Source organism: Nematolebias whitei, chromosome 17 (assembly GCF_014905685.2).
Source record: "Nematolebias whitei isolate Nwh7 chromosome 17, NemWhi1, whole genome shotgun sequence".
In the NCBI taxonomy this organism is placed as follows: Eukaryota; Metazoa; Chordata; class Actinopteri; order Cyprinodontiformes; family Rivulidae; genus Nematolebias; species Nematolebias whitei.
The window spans coordinates 9,265,319-9,283,996 of record NC_056514.1 but is presented as its reverse complement, the minus strand read 5'-3'; the positions used below and the strand labels follow the sequence as shown (position 1 = coordinate 9,283,996).

General features: G+C 45.0%; 2 long non-coding RNA genes across 2 annotated transcripts in view; both read right to left on the bottom strand.

The window, feature by feature from the left end:
• The window catches only part of LOC119423366, a 7,060-nt gene extending 2,505 nt beyond the window's left edge, over positions 1-4,555 (bottom strand). The window contains exons 1-2 of the long non-coding RNA XR_005187465.1: positions 4,498-4,555; positions 4,209-4,395 (exon numbers count right to left, since the gene is read on the bottom strand). This is a non-coding gene — a long non-coding RNA (uncharacterized LOC119423366). The remainder of the gene's footprint in view (positions 1-4,208; positions 4,396-4,497) is intronic.
• Positions 4,556-13,453: 8,898 nt separating this feature from the next.
• On the bottom strand, positions 13,454-17,362 carry LOC119423365. Its single transcript, XR_005187464.1, has 3 exons — positions 17,286-17,362; positions 13,703-13,829; positions 13,454-13,597 (listed from the first exon to the last, which is right to left on the bottom strand). It is a non-coding gene; the product is annotated as an uncharacterized LOC119423365 (long non-coding RNA).
• Between the last annotated feature and the right edge of the window lie 1,316 nt (positions 17,363-18,678).

Here is an 18,678-nt window from a genome sequence, read left to right as displayed (position 1 = left end):
AACACCTCAGCAGTGCCACAGGCTGATTGCCTCCATGCCACGCCGCACTGAAGCAGTCATTCATGCAAAAGGATTCCCGACCAAGTATTGAGTGCATAACTGAACACGATTATTTGAAGGTTGCTGTTTTTTGTAATAAAAACACTTGTCTTTCATTGGAGGGATGAAATATGCAAATTTTTTGGGACAGGCATTTTGGGTTTTCATGAGCTGTTTGCCATAATCATCAGTATTAAAACAATTAAAGACCTGAAATATTTCAGTTGGTGTGCAATGAATCTGAAATATATGAAAGTTTAATTTTTATCATTACATTATGGAAAATAATGACCTTTATCACAATATGCTAATTTTTTGAGAAGGACCTGTAAGTGGTGAAAGTGACAACACAGGGTTTGGAGGCAAAAAAAAAATCCTAACATGCTCTTAATCTTTTGCTGAAGATTAAAAGCATGAAAAAAACAACAACTTTGAACATGAAAAAAAAACCAACAACTTTGCACACGAGCACATAATGACGCCGACATTCCGGGGGGGGGGGGGGGGGACGCAAGGGCGGTGAGCATGTCCAGAGACAACACACAGAGGCACTGCAGAATTCAGATAAGAGTGGTAAATTGCTCAGTTCACATAGTTCCCTCTGGAGAGATCCGTACACTCTCAGGGGGTGCCGAGGACGACCGAGGACGACCGAGGACGACCAAGGATGACGTCAGATAGAATCCAAAAAGTCCTGAAATGATGACAGAATGTTTATTCAACCGGGCCCCTCTGATTGGTCCTTAAGACTTCCTCGGTGGAGGGAGGGGCAGAACAGCAAGGCTTCCAGAGCTTCCAGGTGAATTAAGATAAGATGGCCTGTCAAGGCCAGTCAGGGAGCCAAATTTAGATAAACACGATTGTTTTAGGGACAAGCAGAACTTTAATGACATCTACCTTGAGTCTGTGTCGGTCCACTCAGTTCCGAAATGTCCAAATTACATGACCAATTCAATTCAGTTTATTTATACAGCGCAAAATCACAACAAAGTTGTCTCAGGGCACTTTACAGAAACATTCACATACATAAAAGCCAATTAGTAAAGTTCTCTATCTAAGGAATCCAGCAGACAAGATGAATATTGGCTTTGTTGCAGTCTCCCATCCTGAGCAAGCACAGTGGCAACAGTGGAAAGGAAAAACTCCCTTTTAAAAGGAAGAAACCTCCAGCAGAACCAGGCTCAGGACAAGCGGCCATCTGCTTTGACCGGCTGGTTTGAGAGGACAGGAAGGAGAGACAGACGAACACAGAATGGTAGGTCCAGGTATAGGTCCAGGTGTATCGGAAAGACAAAAAGACACATGTTAAGGATAGAAAAAATAATTACAAATACAAAACAGGTTGAGCAGAGTAAAGACAGTAGCAGAGTGAAAATTGTGGTCAGTTTGTCCTCCAGCAGTTTAAGCCTATAGCAGCATAACTAAGGGACAGCTCAGGAAACCCAAGCCGACCCTAACTATAGGATTTAGCAAAAAGGAAAGTCTTAAGCCTAGTTTTAAAACTGGATAATGTGTCAGCCTCACGGACAGAGATTGGAAGTTGGTTCCACAAGAGAGGAGCCTGATAACTGAAAGATCTGCCTCCCATTCTGTTTTTGTAAATTCTAGGAACCACAAGTAAACCTGCAGTCTGAGAGCGAAGTGTTCTGTTAGGAAATATGGAACAATAAGATCTGTAATATTAGATGGAGCTAGGTTGTTGAGAGCTTTATAGGTTAGAAGTAAGATTTTGAATTCTATTTTGGATTTGACAGGGAGCCAATGGAAAGAAGCTAAAACTGGAGAAATATAATCTCTCCTACTAACTCCAGTTAAGACTCTGGCAGCAGCATTGGATCAACTGAAGACGTTTTAAAGAAGTATTTGGACATCCAGATAATAAACCATTGCAATAGTCCAGTCTAGACGTGACAAATGCATGGACCAGTTTTTCTGCATCATTTTTAGATAAAATGTTTCTAATTTTAGCAATATTACGCAGGTGGAAGAAAGCAGTTCTAGTAAAATTTTTAATGTGGGGGATAAAAGACATGTCCTGATCAAAAATAACACCAAGATTTTTAACATTAGAGCTGGAGGACAGATTAATGCCATCTAAGGAGGGAGAAAGACTGAAAAAATCATTCCTAAGGTGCTCAGGTCCAAAAACCAAAACCTCAAACCTTTGTTTGTGTTCAACAGGAGAAAATTAAGAGTCATCCAGGTTTTTATGTCTTTAAGCCATGCTTGTAGTCTAAGTAGCTGATTGGATTTATTGGGTTTAATAGACAAATATAATTGTGTGTCATCAGCATAACAATGGAAATGTATCCCATGCTGTTTAATAACTTTACCTAATGGAAGCATATATAAAGTAAAGAGTATTGGCCCAAGCACTGAGCCCTGAGGAACTCCATGACTAACTTTGGTGTATGAAGAAGATTTATTATTTACATTTACAAACTGGAATCTATCAGATAGATATGATTTAAACCATTTTAGAGCTGTTCCTGTAATCCCAATATCATATTCAAGCCTCTGTAGTAAAATATTTTGATCAACTGTATCAAATGCAGCACTGAGGTCTAACAGGACCAGTATAGACACAAGTCCATTGTCTGAGGCCATGAGAATATCATTAGTGACTTTTACTAGTGCTGTTTCTGTGCTATCATAAGCTTTAAACCCTGACTGAAACTCTTCAAACAGATTATTTCTTTGTAGATGTTCACGCAACTGACCTGCAACTATTTTCTCTAGAATTTTTTAGATGAAAGTTAGATTAGATATAGGTCTATAGTTGGCCAGAATTTCTGAATCAAGATCAGACTTAAGTAAAGGTTTAATTACAGCAACCTTAAAGCTCTGTGGAACATAACCATCCATTAAAGACAAATTAAGTAGATCCAAAATGTGGACATTAATTAGGGGAAATACCTCTTTAAACAGTGTGGTTGATATGGGATCTAGCAGGCATGTGGATGGTTTGGATGAGGTTATTATTTTTGACAATTCAGAGAGCTCAACAGGACAAAAACTGTACAAACATAAATCAGGCTCTAGTGAAACTTTTAAAGTTGCCTCATTTGACAGGGGACTAGAGATAGTAGAAGGATGGATGGTTTGAATTTGAACCACACCAATGGAACATGCCTGAGAGTAATCCTCGACATCTGATCCATCCTGCCAAAAGCATTTGAGTCTGGGTGCTCGAGGCACAAACCAAGCCATCATGAGGCAAGCAGCCTGATCGGGTCCAAATTTGTTGTTGACGACTTCCTTGTTTATTGACAGACCAGGAACCAGCCGTATCCAAAAAAGCAGGAACCAATTATCATAAATCCAATTATATATGCGTCCTTAAAATCCACAGATGACAGTAGAGATAGACACACCATCAAGTCTTCAAAGTTAATGAGATATCCAACTGCGTGCGTGCCAACAGGGCAAATTGGCTCACCTAAAGCCTGTCTTCTCTTCAAAGAAATGTTTTCAATTGTGTTGAGGGACCAACTGACCAAATCCATAGCAGAATTATGATTCAGAAGATTTGTAGAAGAGAGGCTCTAAAGCAGTTTCACAGACAAACAGAGAGGCAAAGCAAAGCGGAGCAGGAGAGGAGGGGAAATGCATCCACCCTTGACAAGAGCAAGTGTTGAAGTGCTTCTTCCTTTTCAGGTCGGGATGGAAGACGGCAGTTAAGAGATGAATCTTCACTTTGTCACAATTTCCTATCCTGAGCAAGCACATGGGTGACAATGAAAAGGAAAAACTCCCTCTTAACAGAGAGAAACCTCCAGCAGAACCAGAACCAGGCAAAGGATGGAGCCATCTGCCTTGACTGGCTAGGGTTAGAGAAGACAGTAAAGAGACAAACACAACTCTCCACTACCACCATAACAAAATTAGTGTAAACCTGTTAAATTGGCTGAACTATAGCCATGTATGGCTTGGCTAAGGTCAACTAGCAATAGTGGCCATCTTGTGTTGGGTTAACTTTAAAAGGAAATCAATTGTAGGTGTACATACATACAAGCAGGGGCTTATAACATATTTTGCTAATGCTATAGCCAAAGACACACATGCACATGCACACAAGCAAAAAACATTATCAAATGGACAATAACAAATGTGTACTAATATGAAATAACAAGCCTCTTGATGAGGTTCAGGTCTGTTGGATCTCCTACCTTGTGGTGCGGAGTTAAAGCTTTGGACCAGCTTGGGTGAGTATTCACTAAAGAAGCGTTGACGGAACATGATGCGTACGTCTGCGTGGCAGCTGCGGTTCAGGATGTCCTCAGTGTCGCTCATCAGCAGAGAGAAGCTGTCTGCTGCCATCGGACCCAGATCAGCATCATCAAGCAAAGAGAAGAGCTACATAGAGCGGGTTGAAGGTACATTTAAACCTGGGTTTGTAATAATGGTTGCCCTTGATGTGACAGAATAGTAAAAATAATTTTAGATCAGTGTTTTTACTTTGTCAGTCAGTGCTGAGAACAGAGGGTGGTACCGCAGGAGCAGAGCCTTGGCCACCTGCACACAACAAGTAAATAACATGTAAACATGCTGCCTTTTACAGAGCATGTGCAGCTGTTAGGACTGCTCAAATGATGAGGGCAAACAGACCATTTATAGCACAACTGCTGCCTGGTAGATACAGTAGACATAATACATAAACTATTTATTGCTCACTGCAGAAAGAATAAGGTGGACAATAATGTTTTACTAGTGTGATTTTGTCTGACAACAAATTCCTTCATGAACTACTCACTGGGTTTTAATTAAACTGTTAGTATTTATCACTGAATGAACATCAACAACTGATTAACTGCAGTCAATACGATCCAAGATGGGTGATGGCCATCTGACTTACAAAAAGTGCTAAATTGACCCTAACTGAACCAGTTTCACAAATACTGACCTGAACTTTTGTGTGGTGGTAACTAAGACTGTTCTATGTCGTATAGGCTTCGCCCTTTAAGGCTGTCGCTGATGGGTTTATCCCGTTATGCGCAGCATAAGCACTGAAAAAATTTAGTCCACGTCCACAACGGAAAATTGTGTAGATGACCAACCTTTGTTAAGGATGCTTGGCCCAGCAGTCGACCTCCGGTCGTCCGGTGAGTTCTCCTCCCCGAGGAGAAGATGACGAGCAGTCCTATTCCAAGGTAAGCGCCGAGGAATATTTCCCAGTGACAGGTCACTACACGCTGGACAACGCCATCTTGTATTTTTTCCTCTTATCGCCGACCCTCGGAGCGAATCGAATGGTTCCTCCGGGACAGGCGTGCTCAGCTGCAGCCCCCGCTGCTCATTCCCTCCTGGGGAGCGTAGTGTCGGTGGAAGGGGGCTGAGTGAATGCTCACCCCATCCCACCTCGTTTTCGCATCGGTGATCACACCGCTCCCGGCCGACGGCACCCTCAGGGGTTGCCCGGCGTAACCCAGGAGGAGGCTGACATGAAAGGACCCTTTTTTACGTCCTACGCCTTTCCCGCCAGTTCGGATGATCCGGCGGGAAGGTTGTTTACTGGGCTCCATTCCGGCTCACCGTCTTGACCCATATGGCCTCGTGCTCCCAACAGGATGTCCTACGGGCGAGGCCACAGAAGGGTTCTTTCCTGGTAGATTGGGGGAGTCGGTCCCCAGTCCGCAACCATCACCAGAGTGGAGGGGTTCACCGAGCGGGGCTATCCCTCGGTAACCCCCCTGGAGCCAAGCCTCGCGGAAGCTTCGGAGCGAAGCTGTCCAGGTCGGAGCAGCATCCAGTCCCTCCGGAGAAACACGAACCAGACGGTGACCACGCTCTCCAATCGAGCCCATCAATGTGCTTTCAGGCAGCCGCAGCTAGCAACAACTGTGTGCCTCTTCTACGGTTTGCCTGTCGAGGATTGCAGCATGGATGACGATGATCCAACGATCCACCTGGTTTCATTACTCTCCCTCGCTGCCGGAGAAACTGCACAAAGACCTGATGGAGGGCCCATCACGGCGGACGCGCTGTTCAAGAGCAGCTTCAAAACCATGCTAGCGAATTGAAGCAGTCGGAGGAGGCGCCAGAGGCTGTGCGCCACCTCATCAAGCCGCGCGGCTCATCCCGCCCCCCGGCCCGCTGGAGGGACCGTCGCTAGCAAAGCATCGACGTTTCCACGGCCGCGGCTCTCGCTCAGTTCCACCACCAGCCCCGCCCGTCAGAATCCAGCCCTCTTCATTCCGGCAACCTGCAGTTCAGCGTTTCCCCAGAGTTCGCCTGCAAGACAGCGCTCTGGGCAAACAAATCGCAGAGCTCAAGAGGGAGAAGTTTTAAAAAAATGACGGGCTGCGGAGGGTGTGCGTAAAAGTGACACGAAAATTGAAATTCATTCAATGATCAAAGTGTCTGTTTTTAGCCAGTCTGTAAGCTCGGATGAACTCACAGCGGCTGCGCACACATCCTTCACACATAACGAGCCGGTATCCTTAAATAAAGGTTTTTTAAATTCACCGTCGCTCCAAGACATGAAGAGTCGATCACACGACACAATGGTAAGCGAAAATAACTCATTATCATCCCGAGCGGCACGATCCTCACCCAAGCGGTGTCAAACTCGCACTCATGGGATGAAACAGCCTCCATCCAACGGCGCTGCGTTGGTGTTGGCGCACACACACACAGCTGCCCGGTGCTCACCGGCTTACATCGGTATAAATGTGGACCGCAGGCTGGGTCAGGTGGAGGTCCTCGCTCTCACAAGAGCGACACTCGCCTCACCGAATCAAACGCGGGCAGCCGTCACCCACCGCGTCTCAGCGTTCGGCAGCTCACGGTAGCATAAGCGTGAGGCAGCTGAACGAACCCAGTGACGAGTCCCGCCTCCCTCCAGCGCGAGCGCGCCCCTCCAGCGAAAGCGGCGCGCGTCCCTCCAGAGAAAACGTGTGCTCCCGCGGGGCTCGCAGCCTTCACTCCAACAGCACGGCGTAGATGAAGTCACGCCCTCCGCCTCTCAACGTTCGCACAGCGACGTCAAACGCGCAGCCCCACGGCGTCATCAGCTGTCACACGCTTCGCCTCAGCACAACGGCCCACCTGCACATGAAGGTTGGTCCGCGGTCTGAACGCAGCGCACGGGCGCGTTCAGAGCCTTTTTTCGAGGAAGCCTCGCCTTGGGTCACGCAGAAAACATTCCCGCGACGCATGACGGCGGTTGAGGGGCGGACTGCTGACAGCCGTACAAAACGTGACGCATCACTTAAACGCACGTTCACTCCACGAACGTTACGTAGAGTGGCTAAAACATGCTCGCCGTTCAGATGGATGGACAGGGTGTTATGCAAATGGTTACAAGTTACAGTTTGCAACCCGACCCCCTCCGTTCGGAGGAGTTATAGAAACGGTCCTGTCATCTTCAGACCAAATCTCATCCCTAAATGCAGAAGTCCAAGTGTTTCTGATAAAAGTAATCTCCAGAGTTCCCCAACAGAGAGAAAACACAGGGTTTTACTCACGTTACTTCCTGGTCCCCAACGGACCGGAGGGATGAGACCGATCTTGGATCTGTCAGTTTTTTCAACAAGGTGATTATGGACAGACCGTTTTTTTCACATGTTGACAACCAGACAGCTGTTGTACAACATCCAGAGAAACGCATACCGATCATCCCAACACAGAAAATTCCTGCGTTTTTCTCCTTTCAGGGGATGAAGTATCAGTACAACGGGCTGCCTGTCATCGTACGTTCTCAGTGTGTGGAGACAGCCCTGCATCTGTTACACAGAGCAGGGATGAGAGTTTTGTTTTACCTGGATGATCTGCTGCTCCTGTCACACTCCATACAGGAGGCGCTGATGCAGGTGTTGACATCACACCTGTTAAATCTGGGCTTCGCCATAAATTGGAAGAAAAGCTCGATTTTCCCGGCCCAGACAATTGTTTATCTGGGAGTGGAATTAAATTCAACCACCATGAAGGCTCGTTTATCACAAACGAGATTCGACACTTTTAAAAGTCAACTCCACCATGTAAGACCTGGCAGAGTGGTAACAGTTGTCTCCGTCATGAAGCTGTTGGGAATGATGTCATCAGCTCACACAGTGGTTCCGCTGGGTATGTTATACATGAGACGCCTCCACAGGTGTTTTGCGCGTCTGCGTGTGGATCCAGTAAAACAAAAGAGACGGTTGATCACTGTCCCTTCCTCCGTGAGAGCAGACCTCCGACACTGGGGAAACACCCTGGTTCTGTCAGAGGGAGTTCCCGTCAGCAGACCCACGTCACACGTGTCAGTCTTTACGGACGCGTCGCTGTCAGGCTGGGGGGGGGGGGGAACATGCCTATCTCAAGCAGTAGGGGCGCTGTGGCCCCACCACACATCAACCCACATAATTGTTTTGGAGTGTTTCACGGTGCTGAATGTGATTCAACACTTTGCTCCCGTGCTACAGAATCAACATGTGTTGATTCACACAGACAACATGGTGACTGCTGCGTACATAAACCATCAGGGGGGTGTGCGTTCAGCCCAGATGTTACACATTGCGCGAAAGCTACTGTGTTGGGCTCACCAAAACATGCTCTCCATCAGAGCAGTTTATATACCCGATGTTCTGAACAGAGGGGCAGATGTGATGTCCAGGGGCGGCCCACGTCACGCGGACTGGACCCTCCATCCAGACCTGCTGGTTCAGACGTGGCAGAAGTTTGGCAAAGTAGCTGTGGACCTGTTTGCGACACGAGAGAACGCTCAGTGTCAACTATGGTTTTCCCTGAGCCCACGAGACAATCCACCGCTGGGGGTGGATGCATTTGTTCACAGCCCATGGCCCAAAACGCTTCTGTACGCGTTTCCCCCACCTCCTCTGATTTTACGGTTCTTGAACCGAGTTCAGGAGGAGGGATTGACAGCTCTCCTGGTGGCTCTCGAGCGCGTGAACGCACCATGGTTTCCAGTCCTGCAACGTCTGTTGTCGGGGCTCCCGTGGAAACTGCCGTGGAGGGAGGACGCTCTCCTTCAAGCAGGAGGAGCGATCAGGAGTTACCCAGAAATAGGCCAGCACCTGTGGGTCTGGCCGCTGAGCGGTCCCACTTAGAGAGGATGGGTCTCCCACAGGAGGTAGTGCGCACAATCCAGGATTCACGTGCTGCATCTACCACAGCTCTGTACACATCAAAGTGGACGGCTTTTCAGCGCTGGTGTACAGAGAAAGGTGTAGAGGCCATCTCATGCCCATTAGGTGGCGTGTTGTCTTTTCTACAACAGCTGATAGACAGGAATTTGGCATTCAGCACGATTAAAACGTACACTGCAGCCATCTCTTCCTGCCACGAAGGGTTTGGAGACAGAACAGCTTTTAATTACCCGCTGATGAAGTGTTTTCTAAAAGGCGTACAGAGACGCAGGCCTGCTTCACGCCCACTTGCTCCACAGTGGGATTTAACGCTGGTCCTGCGAGCCCTGATCAAAGCTCCATTTGAGCCTCTGGATCAGGTTTCACTTAAATTCTTGTCTCATAAAACAGCCCTGCTGCTGGCTTCAACATCCGCTAAGAGGGTAAGTGATTTATCTGCCCTCTCTGTCGCTCCGTCATGTCTCAGAAATCAGGCTGACGGTAGTTCAGCTGATTTAAGACCAAACCCAGCTTTTATGCTTAAAAACATCACGAGCTCTTTTAAATCAAGAGTGATATCGTTGGAGGGGTTTTTCCCTCCCCCCCACAGATCAGAAGAAGAAGCATCTTTTCATCTTCTCTGTCCGGTGCGGGCGTTGACGTGTTAGAGTCAGAGTCAGAGTCAGAGTTTCTTTATTGTCATTCGCACCTCATGTAGTACATGTGGTGGAGCGAAATTATGTACACAGGGTCCCAGTTACATCCAACAATAAAATGTATAAGAAAAACAGTAATAACATCTAAGATATGAACTAAGAAAAACATCAACTAAATATACACTAAGCACTCATAACATAAAACATTGAACATCAGCACAAACATGAACATGAACATAGCGCGCACAGCTGTAATGCGTCAAACTCAACACCTGTTTGTGCATTATAGAGATGCATCTGCAGGTCGCCCGTTATCCACCCAGCGCTTGTCACACTGGCTGTGTGAGGCCATTTCTGAAGCCTACAAGCATCAGATTTAGAGCCTCCTGTCAACCTCAAAGCACACTCGACCAGGGGTATCGCATCTTCGACTGCTCTGCATAATGGTATGTCAATGCAGGACATTTGCACTGCGGCTGCGTGGTCAACACCCTGCTCATTCATTCGCTTTTATTTACGTGATGTGACGGCTCGTTCCATGACACATTCTGTCCTTAGTGCTCTAACAGAATGAATATTGTTGTTTTTCATGGAACTCTGTTTAAGCTCACATCTGTCTGCATGCATTACAGTGTGAGATGTTGTTATCAGTCACAAGTTGTGCCTGTGATTTTGGTTCTATTGTCATTAATCAGTTCATGACTATTGTTACCAATCAGTTCATTTGATCAATAATCAGTTCATTGTTATTGATCTGTTTATATTGTTCAGCCATGAACCAGTTGGTTCATGCCCCCCCCCCCCCCTCTTCTTTTCAACATCCTCTCCCCGTTGAAAATTTCCGAGGCGTTCATGTTTTGTCAGAACGCATAGTTACACAACATGCGTCTGTGCATGGCACATAATTACGCAACGCGTAGTTATGCACAGGGGGAGCTGAGTGAAAAGATGTTTTTTGGGCAAGCTTCCGCTTCATACTGTGTTCGAATGGACCCAGTGAGGCGAGGACCACATCCGCTTCGCCCTTAACCCATCAGCAACAGCCTTAAAGGGCAAAGCCTATACGACATAGAACGTTGGTTACGTACTGTAACCCCAGATTCTATGAGTATAGGCGTAGCCCTTTAAGCGTCGGGCCTCACTGGCTCCTAAATGGCTGAAGAAAAAAGCTATTTTGGGAGCCGATTTCCCGCTCTTAACGTAATTTATACGGACCGGGTGGGGCCCACACAGCAGGTGGGCGTGGACTAAATTTTTTCAGTGCTTATGCTGCGCATAACGGGATAAACCCATCAGCGACAGCCTTAAAGGGCTACGCCTATACTCGTAGAATCTGGGGTTACAGTACGTAACCAACGATCTCCAACATGTTCTATGAGTGCCACTGGAACCAGCTCAAAGTTAACTCAGATAAAACCTAAATTATTTAATGTTCACTAAGGTCTGCACTGATCTGCAGGCCAGCAGTTACTCTTTCAGAGATGAAGACATGAACTTCCTTGATAGAGGAACAGAATAGAAGAGTTTTAGAGAGGAGAAATGGAACCAGTCCATCATTAAACAGGGCGGAGGCCTCCGTGTCCAACTGTCCCCTTCTTACAATGTTGTTATTGTTAGCATCACTCAGCCCCATGTGAATAGCAAGCAGCCATCAGAGAACTAACAATCGTTAGGCTGATGGTTCAACATGATCATGTGAACAGCTAGTTTTGGATGTCAACAACAAACTGGTTGATCCACTATGAGAAGGTGCTATTTATAAGACTGAGTTTGTTGCAGCTCCTTAGACAGAATCCATCCATCCATCCATCCATCCATCCATCATCATCTTCCTCTTGTTCTGAAGTCAGGTCTCGGGACAGCAGCTTGAGCAGGGAGGTCCAAGGTGTTCCCAGGCCAACCAAGAGACATAGTCTCTCCAGCATGTCCTGGGTCTTCCCCGTGGTCTCCTCCCAGTTGGACATGCCCGAAGCACCTCCCTAGGGAGGTACCCAGGAGGCATCCTTACCAGATGTCTGAACCACCTCAACTGATTCCTCTCGATGTGGAGGAGCAGCGGTTCTACTCCGAGTCTCTCCTGATAACTGAACTTCTCACCCTATCTCTAAGGGAGAGTCCAGCTACCCTGCAGAGGAAACTCATTTCAATCGCCTGTATCCATGATGTCATTCTTTTGGTCACTACCCAAAGTTTGTGGCCATAGGTGATGGTAGGAATGTAGACTAACTGGTAAAAAGAGAGAACTCTGAGAGTGAAGAGCTCACTCTTCACCACAATGGACCGGCACAGAGTCTGCAATACTGCAACAATCAATCTGTCAATCTCACGCTCCATTCTTCCCTAACTCTTGAAGAAAACCCTGAGATACTTGAACTCCTCCACTTGAGGCAGAACCTCACCCTCGACCTGAATAGATCAATCCACCATTTTCCTGTTGAGGACCATGGCCTCAGACTTGTAGGTGCTGATTCTCATCCCAGCCGCTTCACACTCGGCTGCAAACCACTCCTGAAGATCACGGCACAATGACGCCAACAGGACCACATCATCTGCAAATAGAAGATATGGAATCCTGAGGCCAACAAACCGGACTCCCTCCGCCCCCTGGCTGCACCGAGAAATTCTGTCCATGAAAGTTATGAACAGAATTGTGACAACAGTCAACCTTAGCGGTATCCAACTTCCAACCTGAAGGGGTCCAGCTTACTCCCAGCAATGCGAACCAAACTCTCGCACCGCTTGTATAAAGACTATACAGACCAAAGCAACGCCCCCCCCAATCCCATACTGAAGAAGACTTTTGGAAAAAAGACAAAACGTTTCAACAAAGAAGAATCCATCCAGAGGACCTCACTCAACCTTGTTAAAACAACAACAGTTGTTTGTCCAACCTTGTCAATAATGTGATGCACAATCTCAGGTGTTTTACCGTAATTCTTGAGTATTTGTTATGAATTACTCTCAGCTAATATCATATCAAATTTTATCTCGTAAACTGTAAACTGGACTGTGCTATATAGTAAGTAAGTAAGTAAGTAAACTTTATTTATATAGCACTTATCATAGATACAATCACAAAGTGCTGTACAACAATAAAGAAATAAAAGCTTAAAATAAAATAAAATAATAACAACTCATTAATAAAAACAGTAAAAACAGCTGGAAAAAACAGTAAAACATTTAACTAAAAGCTTGTCGAATTAAAAATGTCTTAAGCTGCGTTTTAAAAGAATCAACAGAGACGTTCACACGGAGAGACAGGGGCAGGGCATTCCACAGCCGGGGGGCTACGGCCTGAAAGGACAGGTCACCCCGAGTTTTAAACCGGGTCTTAGGAACCTTAAGAAGGTTCAGCGCTGAAGACCGAAGGGTGCGGGCTGGAGAATAAGGAATCAACATTTCAGTGATGTACTGGGGGGCCTGACCATTTAAAGCTCTAAAAGTCAAAACTAAGATTTTAAAATTAATTCTAAATTCAACAGGCAGCCGATGAAGAGAAGATAAAACTGGTGTAATGTGAGCCCTTCTGTTTCTAGCCATTTTGTATGACGCTGCCTTCAAAAGTTAATCAGTTTTAGACATACAATCAACTGCTGATCAATCAACCGAGAGCTTCATTAAAGTCTGTTGAGTAATTAACGAGATATGTTGCTAACAAACACACACACACACAGGCAAGTACATTATCACCCGTCTTTCGCCTTGCAGCAGCAATAATAATTATAATTACCCAAATCATCAGTGTGAAGGCCTGAGTGCGAACAGGAGAAGAGGGGCTGTCCAACTCACTGTACACTCGTTGCATTGCTCTCTGAACTGAGCTGTTGAGAAAATCACCTGAAGATGAAAGAAGACACATCCTGACTTTTAATTTGAAAAGGTCTTTCTCTCAGTTTGAGGTCAAAGTCGACTTCTGCCAAAGGAGGAAATGCACAAACGCACCCTCAGGTTTCTTGTTGATCAGGCCTGCAAAACACTTAGCGGCAGAGGTGTAGGTCATCAGGTGGCTGCAGCTGCAGCTCAACTCCTCCAGTTGTGACAGCAGGCGCTCAGTCTTGGGTATCTCCACCTAAACAACATGTACAATGCAGGTACCTCTCAGTAAAATTAAAATATCATCAAAATGTTTATTTATTTCAGTAATTCAATTTAAAAATTCTAACTTGTATACAACCCCATTTTTGTTTAGAAATTTGTGTGCTTTTTGTGTATTTGTGCAACCTGATGTGATCTGGATAGCAAGAGTTCTCTATCTGGGCTATGTGACTCATAATCACAAGTCTTTGACCCATGAACTGACTTAGTTTGCAATCAGCATACCCACCCATTGCCAGTTCATCCAGGCTCACCTACTCCTGGGATGCCTTGATGGAGCTGAATGGCCCCCACAGTGAAAGTTTCCCTTAGCGCTAACAACACACTTGGGACTTACTTCATGGATAAAAACAAAGGCAGTAGAGAGGGAGAATAGGTTCCAGAGGAGGGATATGCAACAGGTTGAGGAGGAGAGGGAGCCGACTAGCTTTATTTGCAATCAGCCTGTCAAATGTCTGATTGGTAAGTAACAAGCCAGATGAACTTTGCATACTGATCAAGTTTGATTTGGCAGAAAGCTGAAAGTTATAATTAAGTTGTCCCCTCAGACTGGAAAGCAGTTACTATTTATAAAGTGGGATTTTAACAAGTGTGATATTTCCACACATCTTCACAGCCTAGAGCAATACAGCCCCTACAAGAAAACATACCATACTTAACTTGTGCTACAGTAATGTATCTATCTGGGGCAAACATTTAAAAATCCTGTCCTCTATGAAGTCTGTTCTATTGCTCCCAAAATACAGGTCATAATTAAAGACACTGGACAGTATCACAAAAACCATCACTATTTGGAATGAGGATGCAAAAGAAACATTAAGTCTGCTTATTTTTCAAAATTTCTATGACTGTGGAGATTACGTTAACATGCTTTCCAGTGTACTGGCTGAATATATTATATTATGTAAAGAAATTGTCACTGCCAACAAATTAGTAACTGTTTATCCAAAAAATAAAAACTGGATTCCTAAAGCCATGAAAGCCTAGCCCTGAAGAAAAAGGCTTTCTTACAAGGTGACAAAGTCAGGCTAGGGAACTGGTAACCTCCATAATGACAGAGTAAACCCTCATAAATTCTCTGACCATGACAAGCTCAGAGGTAGTGCATTCAAAGAATGCTCCACCCAGTTAGATGGGGTGTTCACCAGGCTGTTCCAGCACCTCATAGACAATGGTCCTTTCCCCAACCAGTGGAAGGAATTAGCTATCTTTCCAAAATATCATAGCCAAGAAACTTGGGAGGACTACAGGTCAGTGACCTTAAAATTGGTCTTGTGCATGTGCATGAAAAGAGCAGTGTGCAAGTTGGTGTTGGATTGGTTTGACAAAATAGATTAAATCAATTTTTCCTAAAAAGCAAAACCAAGCACAAAAGATGCAAGCCCATACTTTTGGACACAGTCACCAAGCAAATGGACTTCACACATGCCTACAAAAGGATCCTCTCATGGACTATTCATTGGCTTTTAACACTGTAAACACCAACACTCTGTTGCACCGCCTCTCAGACCTTCATGTTTACCCTATGGATAAGCAGTCCAGTCCCCAGCTCTCTCTCACTCTCTGGGACATGCCTGGAAAATTTCAAAAGGGAAGTGCTCAGGAAGCATCCTAATCAGAAACCCAGACCACCTCAAGAGACTCCTTTCGATGCAGAGAAGCAGCTTTTTTGGTTATACAAGGACCAGATAGCCCTTAACAGCAACCTGGCACCCCATACTCCCACAGCACCCCACAAAAAATGCCTCGAGGAACACAGTCATAAGTCAAGTCAAGTCAAGTCATATTCTAGGTCCACAAAACAAGTAGACTGGAGAGGAAAACTCCCATGGACCCCTTAGAGGCCCCATAAGGGTAAAGATTTGGCATACTGTCCCACGGCCAGGCAGGAAGCCACACTGCTCAGAGGTTTACCGCAGAACCTCCCTTCCAAAACCCGTGGAGTAAAGTTTACTGGGGAGGGAGAGAAGTGTGATCCAACAATAGTTGGAACACACTCTCCGATATCCCTTTTTAAAAATGGGAACCACCAACCAAGTCTGGCACTCCACAGGTGGTGTTTCGGTCCTCCATGCAACATTGAAGAGATATGAACCATGACATCCCCACAACATCCAGAGCCTTCAGAATCTTGGGATGAATCTCATCCACCCACTGGCACCCTTCCACTGAGGAGCTTTTTGACTACTTCAGTGACTTCTGCCACTGTATTAGTCATTGGACTGGTCTTGCCCTGAGTACTCAGACTCTGCCTCCTCAAAAGTGGATGTGGTGGGTGAATTAAGAAGATCCTTGAAGTGCTCTTTCCACCACTTAACAATATCCTTAGTTCGAGTCAGCAGTTCCCCTCCCAAATCAAGCACAGACAGGATCCGCTTTCCATTTCTGAGTCGCTGAACATTTGCCAGAACCTCTGCAAGGCCAACCAAAAGGCCTTCTCCATGGCTTCACCTAATTCCTTTCATGCCTGAGTTTTAAGAACTGCAACCACCAAAGCCACAGCCCTTCTAGCCACCCTGTACCAGTCAGCTGCTACAGGAGTTCTCCAGGACTGCCATGTCTGAAGGCCTCCTTCTTCAGCTTGACAGCCTTCACCACCGTTGGTGTCCACCAGCGAACTTTTGGTTGCCACCATGACAGGCAAAGGGGGTAAAATCCAGGACTGTCCAGCACAAATTGGGACAATTAGCAGGTATGTAAATGTTTAAAGACCACAGAATTGTTCTGGGGGTCTAAAAGGAAGAAACCTGGAGCATTTATTTTAACTACTCAGTATCCAGGGACAGCAGGTAGTGCAGGTACAGAGTATCTTGGAACAGAGATTGACTCCTGTCTGAATTTTTCTTTCTTTCAACCTTTATTTAGATAGGTAAATCCCATTGAGCCTCGAGGACTCATTTACAAGAGAGACCTGATGATTTTCCTACCACACATACTCTCTTTATTTGTTGTTGTATGAAAATGTGTTTTGTTGATTTTGTATACAAGTATGTGCGTGATTTTTTCTTATTTGCAATTAACTGACCAGGGTCAGTCCATGATCTGATCATTTAAACAAGTATATCCGAGACCAGGGTCATGGATGTGCGTGTGCGGTAACTTTTGTAGCTCTGACTCCAGCCACGGCCCAAGCCTTGTCAATCTATTTGTTCTATGTAATACTCTCTTTTTCTGACAAACTGAATTTTGGGGTTTCATCAGCTCTAAGCAAGAATCATCAAAATTAACAGATATAAATACATGAAATACATCACTCTGTGTAGAATGAATATATGTATTACTTGGGACTTTTTGAACTGAATTATGGAAAAAAAAATTATAATGATATCCTGATTAAATGAAAGGTATGTATACAGCATAAACTTTAAAAGTTTTTGTGTTTTCAATTTTAGCATGTGAATCAGTAGTGAGTGTTTGGGTTGAGACTTACATTACGAGGTAATGAACACACGCAGGCCATGAGCAGACAGACCAACTGAGACAGGCTCCATGATGCTTCCTGCTGCTAAGAACAGGGATTAAAACACCTTAAATATGAACATATTTCAAACTATGTAGTACAAAAAAACAGCTTAAAGTTTTAATTATTAACAGAGATAATGATCAAGATATGCTCACTACAGTATGATAGTATGATGATTATAACTGTTTATAACCACAAAATGTTTTTTTTTTAACTTAACCTTTATTTTAGGCAAGAACAAACAACAACAACAACATTTTTCATCTAGAAAAAATGTAGATGTTCACACTTGGAAACATACCTTGAGCAGCTGAATGTGAGAAGGAAAGGAGTTATCAGGCAAAAAGGAGACGTCACCATCTAGGAAGAGAGATACCACCCTCGACACAGTCTGTCCCGCCAGCCTGGTGAAAGGAAACCACACACGCCTCGTCAAACATCACATTTTTAAGCACATTGCACAAACAAATGAAAGAAAATGACTAAACTAAACTGAGTGAAAACAATATGATCTGGGTCCGGGTCTGATCAGGGTTCCAATGATTTTTTTGATTCTATAGTACTTTAGACATTATTGGATTTTAATTTTAAAAAAATTTGGGGGGAACTTTTGAGCCTTTTTTGATGCTAAAATAAATTATTTTGCAGCTTTGGGGCTAGGCGTTCATCTTACAAAACATAACCTTATGTAACATATGGTCAATGATCTGCAGTTATACAGTTACATATGCTATGATGCAAAATGCAGCTATTAGAAGTACAGTAGTCCCTTGTTTATCCATCCATCCATCCATTTTCTTTACCCGCTTATTCCATTTTGGGTCACGGGGGTCGCTGGTGCCCATGTCCAGCAATCACATTGCGAGGGGCGGGGTACACCCTGGACGGGTCGCACGTCCATCACAGGGCCACATAGAGACAAACGAGACAAACAACCATTCACTCTCTCACTCACACCTAGGGACAATTCAGAGTTACCAATCAGCCTAACATGCATGTTTTTTTTGGACTGTGGGAGGAAACCGGAGTACCTGGAGAAAACCCACGCATGCACGGAGAGAACATGTAAACTCTACCCAGAAAGACCCCTGGACCGGGGTTTGAACCAGGGACCTGCTCGCTGAGAGGCAGCAGCTCTACCAGTTGCGCCACCGTGCTGTAGTAGTCCCTTGTTTATTGCGGGGGTTATTTTCCAAACACGCCCGCAATAAGTGCAAAACCGCGAAGTAGGGACGTCATATTTATTTTAGTATTTATGTATAAATTAAGGCTTTATAAACCCTTCTCTCACACTCTTGCAATATTCTAAATAATATTCTAAACTCTAAACGCTCTAAAAGAGCACAGCATATCATGACTT